This window comes from Coloeus monedula (genome assembly GCF_965178545.1).
Source record: "Coloeus monedula genome assembly, chromosome: 5".
NCBI lineage: Eukaryota > Metazoa > Chordata > Aves > Passeriformes > Corvidae > Coloeus > Coloeus monedula.
In genome coordinates this window covers 10,764,469-10,781,270 of record NC_138785.1, presented here as the reverse complement: position 1 = coordinate 10,781,270, position 16,802 = coordinate 10,764,469, and the positions used below count along the sequence as shown (strand labels likewise).

The following is a 16,802-nucleotide window of genomic DNA, read 5'->3' as shown; positions in this document are numbered from 1 at the left end:
TGTGATTCCATTGTTCGTACATGACACTTCTCTAAACAGTGCCCTTAGAGAGCACTGCTGGCAATACAGGTCTAAAATGCTGGGATTATCCAAGGAGACTCTTTTTAGCTCAAAGCACATCACATAATAGAAAGTATAGACAGCTTAACCAAAGCAGTGGTTTTGCAGGCTAAGCATCTGGTGCATACTCAGGGGACTGTGGCTTGACTCCCATTATCTGCCAATCAGGTAATGACTTGGCACGGCAACTTTTTGGGAGTATGGCACATTGCTCTGAAGAGCTGTCACCATGCTGAAGAGCCACCCCCAGGAGAGCAGGCTGCTGAGCAGCCTCGTACCCTGGCACATGCTCTTGCAGCTGGACCAGAGCCTTGGTGCAGAAGAGGTCCACAACTTCCTCAGTTCTTCCACTCATGGGAAATCTGTGGGGTTGCTCCCTGCTTGGGGAGTCTCCTGTTCACTGAACTTTGCTTCCTGTGGACACAGCAGTGAGTGAGTGCTGGTGGTGTAGCACAGCCTGAGAGACACCATCACCAGCCATCAGCATTGCCATCAGCGCTGCCAAAAGCAGCCCAGAGCAGCAACCATGGCCAGCCTTGGCCCTCATCTCCACATCCTCCCTTAAATCTTCTGATGGCAACCGAGCATTGCTCTGGTGTGGCAGAGGTGCCTGTAAGGAGAGGCCAGGTGTGTGCCTGGTAGTTTGCAACACTCAAGTGACACATGACAAAGGGGAAGCAGTTTGCTGAAGTGGGAACACACGGCTGTCAGCTCCCAACAACCATGATGGATTCATGGGGCTCTGCCGCTCCATCTCACCCTGGCAGAAATGAGGAGATGCTTGTCTCAGCATCCGCAGAAGCTGGCACTGCCTGGGCCACAGCAAAGCCCTCAGTTTTAGCCAAGAATCCTGCTGTCCTTTTCCTGCCTGCTCCTTAATCTATGTTCTTAGTGACATTGCTCAAAGGAAGTGGGAATCACATAGGATAGAGAAATTTATTTTCTTTCTTCAGTCTTGAGGAAGGGTTTTTTGTCAGTTGATTTGTTTAGGCGCATGCAGACAAGAAATAAAATTCTGGGCTTTTATTTGGAGAAAATGTTTTATCTGAGGATGTAACTAAAGCGTGCTGGCACTGTAGTTCCCTGGATCCTGTTGCCTTTCTGGGGTTGGGGCAGTTTGTTGGAATCAGAGGAACTGTCACTGTTCTGTCTGTAGGGGTAGGGATGCTGAGGCATCAGGCACAGCAGTGATTTGTCCAAAATGTGGATTGTGAATATATCAGGCTGCCAAACACCAGTCTTACAACATCTTCTCCTGTGTAGGGTTAATAAAAATATATCCTGCACACTTCCTAGGCTGCATACACCCACCTGCCCCCTTTCCACCAGTTAATGACCTGTCTGGAAGCAAAGAAATTTATTTGTTCTTGGGAGACCAGTCAGCTGTAGCCAGGTGGCACCACCACAGGCTTTTTGCCTGAAAGAAAACAGGTTGATCTAAATAAGATTCTGAAATCAGTTCCTTTTTTTCCTCTATGAACAGCATGCAGGACCCTAAGACCACAGTACTTCCTTACAATGCTATTGACAGAACACTCTGAATCCCAAGGAGCTCTTCAAAGAGGGACAACTTGTTTACATTTACACATTTTTGATCTTGCTTCATAAACACACAGAGCTGTCCTGTCACTGGGCAAAGAGAGGTGTACTCTGGCTGACTGGAATTGCTTGGATGGTACAGAGCATTCCCAAAGCTGAGATGAAATGCAAACAGTCAGCTAGCCATCACTTGAGAGAAAATGATAAGACAGAGTAAGAAAGCACCTACTAACAGAAAACAGGACCTGGTTTTGCATCCTGCCTTTTCATTATCTCAGTAGGGAAAGGTTCTGTGTCATGTTCATGCCTTAACTGTGGTGAAGTGAAGGGGCCTGATCCTCCTCCAAGAGGCAGTAGGTGAGGTTGTGGCCAAGGTACCCTATGCTTGCCCAGTGCTGGAGAGATTGCTCAGGAGCCATGAGAGCATCAGGCAAAATGCCATTTAAAAACATCAAGAACAAAGATTTGACAGGATTCTCTGTCTGTTCACTTGCCCTGCAATTGGTACCACAACCCATGTGTAGATATTCTTTAATGGAAAAGAAAGCCTATGTTAGATGTGTGTTCTTTTTTGATTTCTCTCTCTTGAAATGGATCTGACAACTCTTAAAATTTCTGAAAGCTTCAGAGGAGGAGGAGATCTCTGTGTGCTCGTTCAGCACAGTAGCGCCCAGTTCTCCCTCCTCAGACTTCTCCCCCTCCCGTCTACTCATAAGCGTGGGATTGGGAACGGGATGTATCAATTCAGCCTTATCCCCAGCAAGAGAAGAGCCTCCTCTGTTGCTATTTTGGGTTCCGTGGGTGCACCCTGCCTGCCATGAACCCAGCACAGTGAAGTGTTTAATTCAGCCTCCTCGCTCATTTGAAAGGAGGCTGTTGAGCACTATGACCACCCCACTTTTACAGCTGGCTGTGAATTTCCGAGTGTTCAGTGATATCTTTAGCTCTGACTCCAGAGATTTCCTGTGGAGCTGCGAGATGCAATCCCGCAAGTGCACTGGAGCTAAATATTCTTTCTGGGCTGACATGCAGCCAGGCAAACAGGGGCAACACTAGCCTTTCCAGTGCTGAACAGGTCGAGATTCTGGAGGAGGTGAGGCCTAGTTCAATTAATTAGGTAGTAAGTTTGTTTTGGTATTTAACCAATCTTTGGACCTCTCTGTGCTAATCTTGTTTGTAAATCCCTAGAAAATGCCATGTGACCTGCATTGCAGCACTGCATTCAGCTTTGGCAACCAGGGCCATTGCAGAGGAAGGTTTTCACCCTCCAGGCAGACTTTGGCTGCAGAAAAGTGTTGTAGGTTTTCACTTGTGCAAGGCCACAGCGCTTAAGAAAGATGAGAAAGTAAATTTTGAAGCAGTCCAAGTTTAGTGAGGGATAATAACAGTAAAAGCCTGGAAATTAGACACACAACACTGGCTTGTTTCGCATAAAATCACCAAACTGCCAAACTGGTGCCACACATTTTAGACCATAAGGAAATATTTTGAGGGAATGAAATAAAGCTAATTAGTCCTTCAGGCTGTGCACCTTGATTTTGTCATTATAAATCTTCAGTCATTTTCTCCTGCAAACAGCTGTGTCCATGCCCAGCACCTGCTGAAGATGCAGCAGCTTTCCTCCTCTGCAGCTGCATTTGGTTGTTGACCGGTGTGAATGTGGAGCTGTTTGGTTTTCCAAAGCAAGGGTGCTTCCAGGTGACATCTATGGCTCTCACTGCACTTACAGTCACTGTAGAGAGCTACAGGATAGAGGTTCACAGTGTGCTGTGAGGAGGAGCAGCAGGAAGATAGGGCCATTCCACAAGCTTCCTGTACCACTTCCCCCAGCAGCTTTTGAAGGCTTGCGGCTCTGCCTTGGCTTGCATCTTTGCTGGTTTTAGTGGCGAGCCAAAGGAGCTGGAGTTTGCTGCAGAATTGTTTCTGAAATGTCAGGGAGAGGAAGACTGTGGTTTATTTATGCTTGGGGTTTTTTTCCTGAGCATTGTCACCATGCCTTTTTCAGGCAATGGTGTGTTCATATCTTTTAAGAGAGAAATGTCTCATTGTAAGCAGTGAAAACGCATACTACTACCTCAGCTCGGAATAACAGATTAATTTGGAAGGAAGCCAGCAAAGAAAACATGCCACTTACATTTAAACAAAAATAATAATGCTGGTTGATGAGTATAGGGCAACAATGTACATTGCTAATATGCTATGCTTGTTAAGGAGCTGGTGTTTTCACAGTGACAAACTGAACACTGAAGTCTGACTCTGTTACAATTTGGAGATGTCTGACAAAGTTAGACATGTGTCACCATGCTGGGAATCCAAATCCTTTTTATACAGCTGAACTGCCTTACTGGGGTGCACAGGTATTCTGGCTGCAGGACAAGGAAGCGTGAGCACTGCAGTTGAGTTGCTGGAGATGTCCATGAGGTGTAAAAGCAGCACAGCACTGGAGAGTCCTGACACTTCTGCCAGTGGTGTGGCCTTCCTGCCTGACCGCTGGGTTTCTCACAGAGGAAATGCCCCAGATCACACTCTGACCACTGGCTATCTCTGGCAGTCCCTAGGATGTCTTGGAGAAGAGGCCTGGTAACTTTGGAAAGACCTGGAATCAGCACACTGAAAGCACAGTAACTCAGTCGATATAAACTTGGCATTTTTCTAAAAGCAAAACCCCCACTGCATTTCATTCACAGCCGAATGGGTAAAGACTTTCTGTCTTTGTGCCTATCTGTGGTAGCAGATCCTTAGCAGCATCTTCAGCTCCTTGTTTCCCAGAACTTGTTGGTTGCTTTTGGTGAAGCCCAGAAAGATGCCAGCACCAGGATGGATGGTGATTCTGATGGACACGCCAGCTGCCAGTCCGTGTGTCAGAGATATCTCAGTCTTACATATGTGTTTTCATACATAGTATCTAGAAAATCAGGTGTGGGGTAATTAGGTTGAAATCCAGTGAAAATTCAACAAAATGTTTGCACCCAAAGGATACAGCTAACATTTTCAGTGGGCTACCGTGGAGATGCCTGAGTGCTTTGATTTTTGGACACTAAGAAGCAGATGAGAATCTGCAGAGACTCACAAAAATTGTGACACTCCTAGTAGTGATGACTGCATCTTTTATTTGAAACATTATGAACCCAGCTTACCAGCTGGAATATGGCACAGGAATATTGCCTCACATGGTGTTAGAGGGAATATTTGATTAGCGAGTTTGCTTATGAAGCAACAGTGCTGCTGAAAAATGACCCAGACCCGTTAAACCTGTCTGAAGTAAGAATTGTGATTCATTTAGGTGTTTCCTACTAGGTTCCCAGTCTATTGCAGTGTTGTAGGTAATTTTGGAGGAAAAAATTTTTAGGATGCTAATGACAGAGTTACAGCTACAACCTAAGGGGACGTGGAACTAAACAAAAGAAGGATTCATTAGAGAACAAAAGAAACATTGGAGACTTTGAACCTAGGAGTCTCCCACACATTAACTAGGTGTACTGCCAATATGCTACAGATATGTGTAACATGAACACATAAGGTAATGATATGTCTACAAAGGGCTGAATGCATCTGTTTGATATTTTGTAGTGAATTATATTTAAGCAAGTGGGAAGCTGCATACTCCCCAGTCCCTCCACCTATCAGAAATAAGGTATTAAGAGATCCAAAGCTATCTTCTGCAGTTTTTGTAGACTTACAGCTGACAGCCACACCACGTGTTGGTAAATTGGAACCTGGCTCTATCACTGGGAAGTACAGCCCATGGTTTCACAGAGCCACTGTTGGCTTTGCTTTGTGAAGGGTTTGAGATATCAGCTCTCTGGGCAAAGTCTTTTGGACACAGACAAAGGATAAGGAAGGAAGGAAGCAACCCATATCACTGGGGATTTCAGAGGCTCCCTTTTTCCATGGTGCACCAGGTGAATACTGGTGGGATGCTCAGAGAGGGACCTGTGTTTGGGACAGGACACACACAGAGCACCCAGCCAGCCCCTGTTTCCACAAATACCAACTGATTTCAGCCTGGGGAGCAGGGGGTGTGCATAGCACTGATTGCCAAGAAGACTGTGCAGTCAGACTCAAAATTATTGGGCTTCCAAATCAGGATTTAGTCACTGGGAAGTGACTGCTGTGCCAGTAAGCCAGGGTGTAGCAGAAGGAAGCCTAAGCAGAGGTACTTACACCAGAAAGTTGTACTGCAGGAGTTTGCCCAACAACCTGCTTTGTGCTTCACCGCAGAAAATAAAGCAACATCAGTGTCCAGGACTGTCCCTTGTGATCAGGATTGGGAGTTCCTGGCTTTACTGTAGCTTTTCTTATTCCTTCCAAGGAGAGCACAGCTGGGAGATGTGGATAAGATGTGGCTTTTGCTAGTGACTTCTACAACAGTGAAGCTGGACCCTTACAATGGGGCCAATGAGATTACAAGGGAAGCAAGAAAGGGGATGGGATTCTTGCAGCTGCAAAAAGATCAGGGTCAGAATGCAACTGCATTACAGACACTTATTCATCCACAGAGATGCAACCAAAATATGCCATTAGCACCAAGTTCTTCAGAATTAGATTTAGCTCTAGGTGCATCTGTATAGTTTCTCTCCTGCTGTTCCATTTTTTGCTATTGCACATTGGTTTCTCATTGAGCATATGACAGAAAAGGTATCAAAGCTGTTTTGGAAGTTCTTTAATTGTAGGTTGTTCCCTTTTTCATTATACATTATGAAAAAATGTAGTAAGGAAATGTGAATGCTCGGCTAGAGGAGGTCATCGATAATCTATGCAACTGCTAATGCCATTAGCTTCTTTGGATTTTGCACTGTATGGGGCCTAAAGGAAATGTTTCCTAAAAATAGCCCTCTAACTTACAAAAATGAGTCAGCCAAACTTTCCTTCAGTGGAGCTGCAGCTGTCTGAGCATTCTGAGCAGTGGTAATAGAAAGCTGCAGTACGGATGCTTTTTCCTTTTCTCAGGAGACTCAACTTTACAAAAGATAAAGAATGATGGATGGGAGATCTGCCCTCTTTTCAGTTAAATAACTTCTAATATCACCTAAGAGGAAGCAGAGAGATTCTGTCATCCCATCAGTATTTTAGATTTGTGCAGAGCACAGCCTTGGTTTGGTGGCTGGGATTTTGAGTCACCAGCGCTCTGCCACTTACTGTTGTTTTTTTCAGATACACATATAGCTGTGCATTGGGACCCTGAGACATGGCCAAATTCACAGTGATGGCAGGGTGTATTAATGAAGGGCATCATTCTTTGCGAACAGTGGTGTTTTTAATTAATAACTCCAGCAGGACTTTTCTGAGATTTGCATTTTTTCTATTCCATGTCCTTTTTAAGTTAGTGAGATAATGAAATTACAAGGATGAAAGTGGGGGCAGGGGGAACCCAGCTTAAAGTCTGGAAAATAATTGCTGTATTTTTTTCTAAAGAAAGACTGTAGTCTTCATTCCTGTTAGTGATAGCTCAAACAAGGCACCGCAGTTGAGTGGCAACTGGACCAATTAGCAATGCTGCTGTTGGTTTGTGAATTGCATGTGAAATGTTGAATTTGTCCAGAAGTGCTAATGCAAATTGCTCAACAAAAATGTGCCCTCTGTGTCAAGTCTTTTCATTTGTTCTGACACACTGCTGTCTCCCCAGATTTCTCTGATCGGTAGATCCCTCTCTCAGTTGACAGCTACCAGAGCTCATAAAGTAATGAAAATATTTCTTATTGCCATTAGCTGTGTCTCTTCAAGGAGGGCGCCAAGCCGGCACCAGCTACTTGCTATTCAACATAATTCTGACTTTCATTTATAGGGTATTGGACTTCACATTTCCAGACTTAAATGCTAAAAGCCCAGTAAATGCCTAAGATTTTACCTGCACAGAAGTTCAAAGACCTGGTTATCTGCCATGACAGTAATTTGGTCACTTTGCATGTGTTCAGCATCCCCTGTTATTGTACATGATGATAACCTTTGTGCTGCACTGGAGGGGGCTGAGTTACAATTGCCGTGGGAACTGTAACTTATTTCCTGGCTTTTTCAGCACACAATAGCTCATCCTTATTTAAAAGAAGGAGAAGTGAAGCAAGGGCACAGTGAAATGTCGGTGTTTTCATACCTACAGAATATAAAATAGTGTATTTAGCTGTATGCAGATTGAAGTTTTATTTGTTACACTATTTATTGCACCTCTGAGCCATGGTCCCAGTTTAGGAGTCTCATTGTTCTGGGCTCTCTGCAGATGCAGGATGTAAATATGTTTCTTTCCCTACAAATACTTCTAACCTAAGAGTAAGATAAGAGATAATGCAGGGAAACAAACACACCAGAGAGTACAAGGAAACAGAAGACAGCTGGACATCATGGAGACAGAAACTTCTACAAATGTAACTATACTGGGGGCAGAATTCAGGGTCAGATTTCTGTGATTTGGAGGCTGTCCTCCCAAGAATGAGATCCAGAAGGGAGGAAAGCATGAAGGCGCTTCTAGCTAAAATGTAGCATGTGGAAAAGAGTGGGTTGTGATGGGGTGACAGAAAGTCTCAGCAGTGAGAGAGAGATGATGTGTGAGGTGGCATATGCTGCAGCTGAATTTGAGAGCAAGGGAGGGTGTGGAAATCCAGAGTAAAAGGAATCCAAGAGAGGTCTGCAAGGAGAGAGATGGCACAGGCGGGATGACAGGCAAAGAAAATGAGCAGGACAGCAGAACTTGGGCTGTCTACAAGCAGGGTAAGATTGCAAGTGTCAGGGTGTGAGGCAGTGGGAACCTGGCTGTGGGACTGCACAGAGCATGGGGGCATAGATAATAACCAGGCCATGGACTGAGTGACAGCCAGGCCATGGTGCTGCCCACAGGGACTGAAGGAACAGGAAGGAGAGCAGGCCTAGGGAGTAAGATGAGAGCCTTCTTCCAGCTTGATCTGACAGATATCCACAAGACAATCCCAGAGGCAGAGCATGAATTTAGTCAGAACAAATGGGAAGTGGCCAGGGACAGAGAGGCAGGTCGGTGAGTCACTGGTGCAGAGAAGGTTCCTGAATGTGTACAGAGGGAGAGCTCACTTGGAGACACAAGGGAAAGGGAAAGGAGACAAGGGATGAGGACACAGAGCCACAGAATGGCAGCAGGTAGAAGGGTGAGCAGTGACGAACTACTCTGAGTAACCCTGAGCAAGCACATGAAGGTGTTGGGGTCAAGTAGGAGCACTGGAAAGGGAGGACCAGATTTCCAGAAGGAGTTGACAGGCTATGACAGAGAGCCTGGTGTAGTGCAGACCTGCAGCCAGACAAAGGAAATTAGAAACTCTGTGATTCCGGTTCTGTGACAGGAAAGATGTGAAAGCCTGTTTGGAAAAGAATCTGTTGGAGATGGAGCCTAAATTCAGTCTAAATCATATAAATCATCAGCAACACACTCAATAAGCTTAAAGCTGACAGTGAGAAGAGATAGAGTGAGAGCTGGAGAGTCACTAGGAGTCAAGGGTTGACTCATAGTGACTTTTTTTTTTAAGCATAGAGATAAAGCATGCATGTGCTGCAATGGGAAAGAGCGAGAGAAGAGTGAGATATAAAAAAGGAGAAGGAAGATGGGGGCAAGAGAGATGAGAAGAGAGGACCCAGTGAGACTGCCAGGACAAGCAGAAGGGCTGGGAACCACGGATGAAGCCGCCTCCTCTGTGGCCAGGAGCAGAGAGCTGGGCAGGATGGGAAGTGGGGGTAGAAGGAGATCATGTCTTGCTTTAAGTCTCTCATGGGAGAGATCAACACAGTTCTGTGCAAAGACCTGTCTCCAGTGAAAGCAGGGTTTCAGAGGTGAGTCAAAGGCTGCAAAAAGGCAGCTGGGATTGCGCTGGGAGGGCTAGTTAAGCTGGCAAAGATAAGTAGGCATTAGGAAGATGGCAGCATAGAAGGAGGCAAAAAAAGCATTCATATTGTGGAGGAAGTAAAAAAAAAAAAAAAAAAAAAGAAGGAAATTTAAAGCTTAAGCGGTATCAAGGCTATCTCGAAAGCCTCAGACAGCATAAATAAGGGCTTGATCAGCAAAGCAAGCTATACCTTAGAGACCTGGAAGTCTAGGGATAAAGTCAGTTCTTCTAAAACCTGAGCTGAGTTAGGCCTTGCAAAGGAAATTAATTCAATTGTGAGGTTTTCATACAAATAGAGGAAACCATACATATGGGACATGTCAAGGTGAAAGACCTTAAAGACAAGCTAGGCATAGCCCAAATCAGAATACCTTATCTCAGTTTTCAGTAGGACTAAGATGACTGAGTGTCAAAGTACAGGCCAGGTGGCTGATGGAAATACAAAGACCACATCCAACAGGGAAGAAAAAGTCAAATGAGTTTCAAGTGCTGCAACTAGGTGATCTGGGTTGCTTGAATTCAAGGATGTTAAAAGAACTGGCTAATGAAATCCTACACCTGTTGTGCCGTCCCAACCAGCTTGGTTTATCAGCAGCTAATTATGTGAAACCACAACAAAGATCCTGTGGCTTTGCCAGGCAGCTCAACCACTTCCCTTGGGCCTGCCGGCTACCTTATGGAAGTATTTGGCTCTTGATTCGAGATGGAAGTCCCACCTCCAGAGGTCCTGCACAGACAAGCACATACAAACAAGGCAAGGGAGTTATTCCAGCTCTTTGAAGTCACTGTCAGGCAGAGGAAGATCATGGAATTTATGCATGAATAGATACAGATGACCATTCCTCGTAAGCACCAATGCTTTTATCAGTCCCACTCGTAATCTGCTGAAGCCCACCAGGGATCTGAGTTACTGGGTATCCAAGGTACACTCTCCCTCTGTGTCCTGTATGGGCACAGAGCAGAAGGAAGGCCTCACTGCACCTGATCCTGCTGGTGTGTGATCTCGCTCTCCTGAGGGCACAATGTGAATGAGGGAGAAGAGAGCAGTGTGAAAGGAGCGGTTGTGAGCTGCAGATCGCTCCCAAGCTGTGCCAGGAAATACCCAGGAAGACAGTGCCGCTTTACTTCGAGCACCAGGGACATGGCAAACACACTCCCTGACCCCTCCCTGCATTCCTACCAGGCCAGAGACCAGCCACAGGGTCAGGGACAGTGCAGGAGAGGTCCCTGGAGCCATGCAGGAAAAGGGCTACTTTGTGAGAGCCTTTGCCATACATCTTTCTGTGGATATTTTTTTGTCTTGGCAGAAGCAACACCATGGGGGTGATCGCAGCTTCTTCCCAATTTTTGAGCAAAGGTGCCTTCTGCATATGAGAAGGAGAGCATATGGCCCACTGTGTTTATTTCTCAGCCAGGATTCTTTCAGGCTTGGCAAATTATACACTGCTTGCTGAGGAGCAACACAAGTGCCAAGTTGGAATTTCTAAAAATGAAATATTTCATTTATCACAGCACTGAGAAGAGGATCTGAAAAACGCCCTTAAGTGTGAAAAAATACCTTTTGTTTATGTTCAAACAAAACAACCAAGGGGAAATTTAACAAAATTCCACCTAGAGTAAAAAAAATCTCTGCAGTCATCCACAGGAGATTTCAGGCAGCTTCTGCTAAGCGTGAGCTAGAGCCAGGCTCTGCAAAATACCTCAACAACCAGTGAGCTCCATGGGGTCCAAGTGATAATATGGTACAGGCTCAGGCCATTAGAAGGAAAGGGGCTGCCTGGTAATGGGGAGTGTTAACTGCTAGAGAGCTCCATTAGAGCATCTTTTTCTTACACTTTTGCTTTTTCCAAGCCCCACATTTTTCCCTGTGTGTGCTTAGAAGCTTTTCTTTCTCTTACAGCATTTATTTTTATTGTGTCATTTTCCTCTGTTCCCCCTTTTCATTGGCCCTGTGTGAGTGTTTGTTTAAACCATTTGCCTGCTTTCATCTTCCATTTTTCTTCTCTTCCCTCTTTCCAGGGGCTCTCTAGCCGTGATTATCCTTATGCTTCACATTAGCTTTCCTCCCTCCTGTTCCAGGATGGGCTTGAAGGGGGCATTGATTAAAGCTAAAACCTGCAGCAGGAGAATTTCTATCAGGCACCAGCTTCAGGGTCCAGTGGCCTCCGTGAGCTCAGCTCTCACTTAGTTTTTCTCCAGAACCAGTTTCCAAAGTCCCAGGAAATCGACCAAGACAGAGCCGAGCTGGCACTGAAAGGGCAGGTCACAGCTCCTCTTGAGGGACTGATTTGTACCCTTGGAAGCCCTCAGCTGTGGGAGAAGGCAGCAGGGATATGGCATGGAAAAGTTCTGGCATGGGCCAGGTTTTCAACTCCCTCCTCCTGCCTTTTGCTCCCTGAAGGTTCCCTCTTGCTTTCTGAGTGGTAGGGCACACTGTGGAATGCCATGATGGCACAGCTTCACGCAGCAGTCTTTGAAGGGAGTAATTACAGCCTTCATAATACGCCTAAATTATAAGGTTGGGCATTTCAGTGTTTCTTCAAATCCTTGCCCTCCTTCCCACCCTGCCACCAGCCTTGCCTGGGGGCCAGTGCTTATTTCTCCCTTTTTTTTTTTAAGGTATGGATGTAAAGAGGCTATTTTGGTTTGAATTTGGGCTGATCCACTTTTTTTTTTCTCTCCTAAAAATAATAAGACCAATAAAAATTGCAATTACAAGTTATTTGAAAAATAGTTATTTGAGATAAATTAATACTTCTCAGTGCACAAATCCAACTGTATGAAAGACCATGGCAACTGGGGGCCTGGGGGGAGAGGAGAGGTTTGCAGCCCCTCCCTGAGGCTAGATGACAGAGGAAATAGGTGAAGCAATCTGCTCTGCTGAGCCTGCTGCTGGAGCTGGAGTTGTGAACCAGCATATTCCATCCCTTCATCCTATATACTGTTTTTTCTGAGGCAAAAAACATCCCCAGAAGTCTGAAATGAATGGATTTGTAATTCCCTTAGTCTGTCAGATGGTACCATTCTGAGAAAGGTGGTTTTCTTGTGGGCAGACTGATTTAGAGAGAGGATGAAGATCCCTGCAAGACACAACAAGTCACAACATTATAAGGAATTCAATAGAAATATTTCTGGGGGAGTATAGGAATGTGCTTTCAGGTTGCCCTGAAAACACTGGGTAGGGATGATGTTTTACTGTGACCTAGTGTATGGAAATGGAGTAATATTTTTGATCCCAGTAATAGCTTGAAGATCCCCCTTCTTAACACACACACACACACACACACACACACGCAGTGCCTGTGTGCCCAGCAGCAGCTCAGGGCTGTGTAGAGGTGAGGGCTGTTCTACCTTGTACATCACAGCCATTCCATTGCAGTACGGTTTTGTTTATCCAGAAAGGCATTCATCCTTGAAGACATCAAATTGTGGAGATCTGCCGTTTCTGATGCGTAATGGAATCAGAGGGTAAAAATGTGATTCTTCTTTCTGATTTGAATCTGTCTTCAGCTTCCAGTCCTTGTATCTGGTTTTGCCTTCTTCGCTGGATAAAAGAGCTCTTTAAGGAATTTCTTCCCTCATGAAGGTATTTTTATCCACCATGGTCAAAGCATCTCTCCGTTCTTTTTGTGGTAAGCTAAATGGATTGAGCTCTTTAAGTCACTCACTGGCAGGCACTTTCTGCCACAAATCATTTTTTTGTCTTCTTTTTCTGCTCTGACTCTAAAATGTAGATGTCTGATTGTATGCATTTTTCTAGTGTCATTCTTCGTATGCAGTGTGCAGGATAAGCTATCTCCTGGGTTCTATTTGCTTTGTATATTCAATATCCATTCACTCACATGCCACAGAATATTATGTCTGTTCATCTGTTTTGCACATTCACACCCTGCTTTCCAGGCTATGTTTCTCTCAGCTTTTTGGGCAACAAGTTGTTCCCAGACGTGGAATACCCATCCTCTGTTGATTTCTGCCAGTGGTTGCCTGGAACAGCCCCCTTTTCCCTGAGATGCCACTTTGCCCCCTGACCTTCAGCGGAAGCATAGCTGGCTCCTCCACATCCAAGGCTCTGATATCAGGCTGTGCACAGAGGGATAATGGGCAGGCTTGGCTGTCCCTGCCTGGTTCTTGGGGCTTCAGCTGGTGGTTGTTCTGCTTGTTCTGAAAGGAAATTGTGTGACTGCTTTTAGCTGCAGTTGAGGGATTGAATGACATGTGGAAGGAATAAATTGCTGCATGATAAGGAAGAGGCACATAAGATTTGAGACAAAGAGGAAAATCTCATTTCCACTCCCCTTTGTTATCTTTTTACTGTGCATAACTGTACATATCACACATGTTACTCCGAGATCCTGCAGAGTATCCCATCACTCCAGTACAGCCCCAGAAATACACTGGGAAGACACAGGATTTATCTTTCTGTTGCTTCACTAATGATCAGTTTATCCACAGGGGCAACTCCCGTGGAGGCATTAAGTAAGCAGCCAGATCCTTGCACAAGTTCATCTTACCAGGTGCCCTGCAGCTCTACAAACCTGCCCAGGTGTGTTATGCTGACCATTTGTAAACAGTGGCTGCTTTTTGGCTCTGTGAACAGGCCGCTCTTTGGCTCCTTCAATACCTGGTTTTGCTCCCAGGGGCCAAGCTCTCGATTCTGTCCCCAGGCTGCCTTAAAAGTGGGCAGCAGAGGCTGCAGGGGCAGGAGGGCTCCTGGGAGGCTGAGCCAGGGCCAGCCTGTGTCTAAACTCACTCTGTGGCACAGCTGAGGGGCCTTGGCACCATCCTTCCTTTATGTAACCAGCTCTTGGCTTCACCTGTCCCTTGGCAAGGACCCTGCAGCGGAGCTGCAGCACCACTGTTCCTGACTGGAATGCCTGTGACTCTGCTTGAGCCACTGTTAGCAAGAGAGAGCTGTTTGCAGCCTGAGAGCAGCACACAGTGGCTTTGGGTGGTGTTAAAAAGAGCCAGAGTGAAAAATGAGAAATCACATTGTACCATTTTCCCAGATATCACAGCCTGAGAATACAACTTGTGTTTCCCCTTCTAGGGCATCTTGTCACTCTCTTCAGGGACTACCTGCCCACAGGGCATCCCCGTACACACATGCCCACATGCACACAAGCACAGGGCCCTGGGGGAAGGAGTTGGGCAATCCCCTTGCTGCTGCAGGTCTCTGGGAGTTACAGGGTGAGCCAAGCTGTGAGCATGGGCCACTGGGGAGACCAGCATGGGCAGCTGCAAGGGTGATATGCAGCCACAGGCTGTGTGCTGATGGGGATGTTTGGAGAGTGAAGCAAGAGGCAGCAGTGCCAGCTGGTGGAGAAGGGAAAATGCAAAGGCTGGGCAGAGGGTGTAGGAAGGAGAAAGGGGTAGCAGGGAATGAGGAGGAGGAGCAGGAAGTCTAGGGGCAGGAAGGCTCAGGGTGCAGTAGGACAAAGAGGGAGCTGTCAGGCAAAGCAGGAGCAAAGAAGGTTGTCAGTGAAGCTTGGATTAGTTTTGTTTTTATGCTAAGTGTGGAAGTGCTGCTTGACTTGGTGTTCGGCTCCTGTGGTGAGACTGCATCTGGGTCTGGAGCTGCCATGGCTTGTAAGAGGCAGCCCTATAGAGTCCAGCGTTGCTTCCTTCATCCCCAGTTCCCTGCCACACAGCCCATTGCCAGGTGTCATCTCCACTCACTCCCCTCAGAGGATAACAGCAGCAGTGCTGGGCTGCAGAGCACTGGGGAAAGAGCTCTGCTCCCAGGTGCTAGGGAGCATTTTCCCACCTGCAGAGAACTTTTGCCTGGGCTGTATTGTTATTTTCAGGACACTCAACCCAAGGCTGCTCCCAGTGATCTCATAAGGGCCTTTCATCATCAGTTGGGAAGAGCTCTTGCCAAGAAAAAAAAGGAAAGGAGAAGAAATATTCTGGGCAGGAGGGTGGTCTAGATGAAGAAGGTCTGGCTTTAAACCTGTTAAAACCAGAAACAGGAAGTTTTCATGATGTACCTCAAAATGACTAAGCACACAATACTGGAAATGATACCTTTGTGCTAATCTTTGTATTTTCTTCAGCTGCTGCACAGTGCACCAGGCTCACGTCAGCTGGTGGGGGTCCTTTCAAAACTTTCTCCCTTTTAAACTCCAGAATTAATTTATAATATAATCCAAAAGAGAATGGAGTGCTTTTTGCTTGGGGTGAGTGTGTCCCTCAGCTAAACCCATGTGTGCATTAGGAGCCAGTACAGGAGTTCTGTAGGAAGATTTTTTTGAAGGCAATTCAGTGACAACTTGGGCTGGAGCCCCAAAGGCAACTGTGCACTGAAGCTCGCAGAGGAAGTTCCAAGGGATGTCACTTCACAGCATGCCCTTCGGCTCCTGGGTTTTTTCCCCTCCTTTTTCTCTGCCTTGTAGTGGCTGCAGCAAAGGCTCCATTATTTGGCAGCATGGCACTGCTTTTGTCTATAAATGGAAGCAGTTGGCCTGTCTCCCAGTATAACACAGGATAGTCCTGTGCGTCAGTTATGCAATTGGTAGCTTGATGACTTCATCTGAAGCTGGGGGAGGGCCAGGGGGTGGTAGGAAAAAGCCTTTGCCATCAGCTCTGCTGGAGACAGCCAATGAATGTGTGTGTCCCCCCAAAGTAAAGAAAGCAGGAGCTTAGCGACAGGTGTGGATGAAGGGTTTGGTGCAGGAGCAGCTGAGGGATCCTTAGCAATTCCTGGACTCTAGCTTAGGGGAGACGCAGCCACTGCTGCAGCCCTGGTCCTTAGGATGCTTCAGGGACCGTGCTTGACCGGGCTGTAAAGTGCAAAGTGCAGTGGGGGATGGTACTGGGGGAGAAAGTGGAAAGAGGAACAGGGAGAGAACTTTCAAACCAAGACAGATGTTAAAAGGGGAAAGAACCTAAATACCAGAGAGCTGCCTTTCAGCAGAGAGCCCTTAAGGGAGTATCAGTGCAAGTAGAAATGTGGACAAATTGTATTTTGTTATTTCCTCAGAAGGGTCATGAAAACCTGACCTTCATGCAGAAAGGCTGATCTTCATTTCCCAAGCTACACTTCAGCATTGAACTTAACCCTTTCCTTGACTGGGTTGGGGTGGGTGCTGCAAGATCACCTTTCTGTACGTCCACATCACACAGTGACTGACGTAACTCAAACCCGCAGTGAAGCAGGTGAACCTGAACCTCACCCTGGCAGGTTTTGCACAAAGGATGCTAAAGTGACACAGGTCCTTTCCATCAAGTTGGTGGTTTTGAGTAAGTCCCTGTCGTCTCTGTTCAGCAATTAAAGAGGTTCTACGGGCTCTTAACACCCGAGACAGGGACCGGGCACGCAGTCGCTGGTTTTCAAATACGGCATCAGGGGCGGCGTGGTGCCGGGCC

At 46.3% G+C, this 16,802-nt stretch overlaps 1 protein-coding gene across 1 annotated transcript in view; it reads left to right on the top strand.

The window, feature by feature from the left end:
• MAML3 (mastermind like transcriptional coactivator 3) overlaps positions 1-16,802 on the top strand; it is a 266,252-nt gene that overhangs the window by 242,125 nt on the left and 7,325 nt on the right. The window lies entirely within an intron of this gene.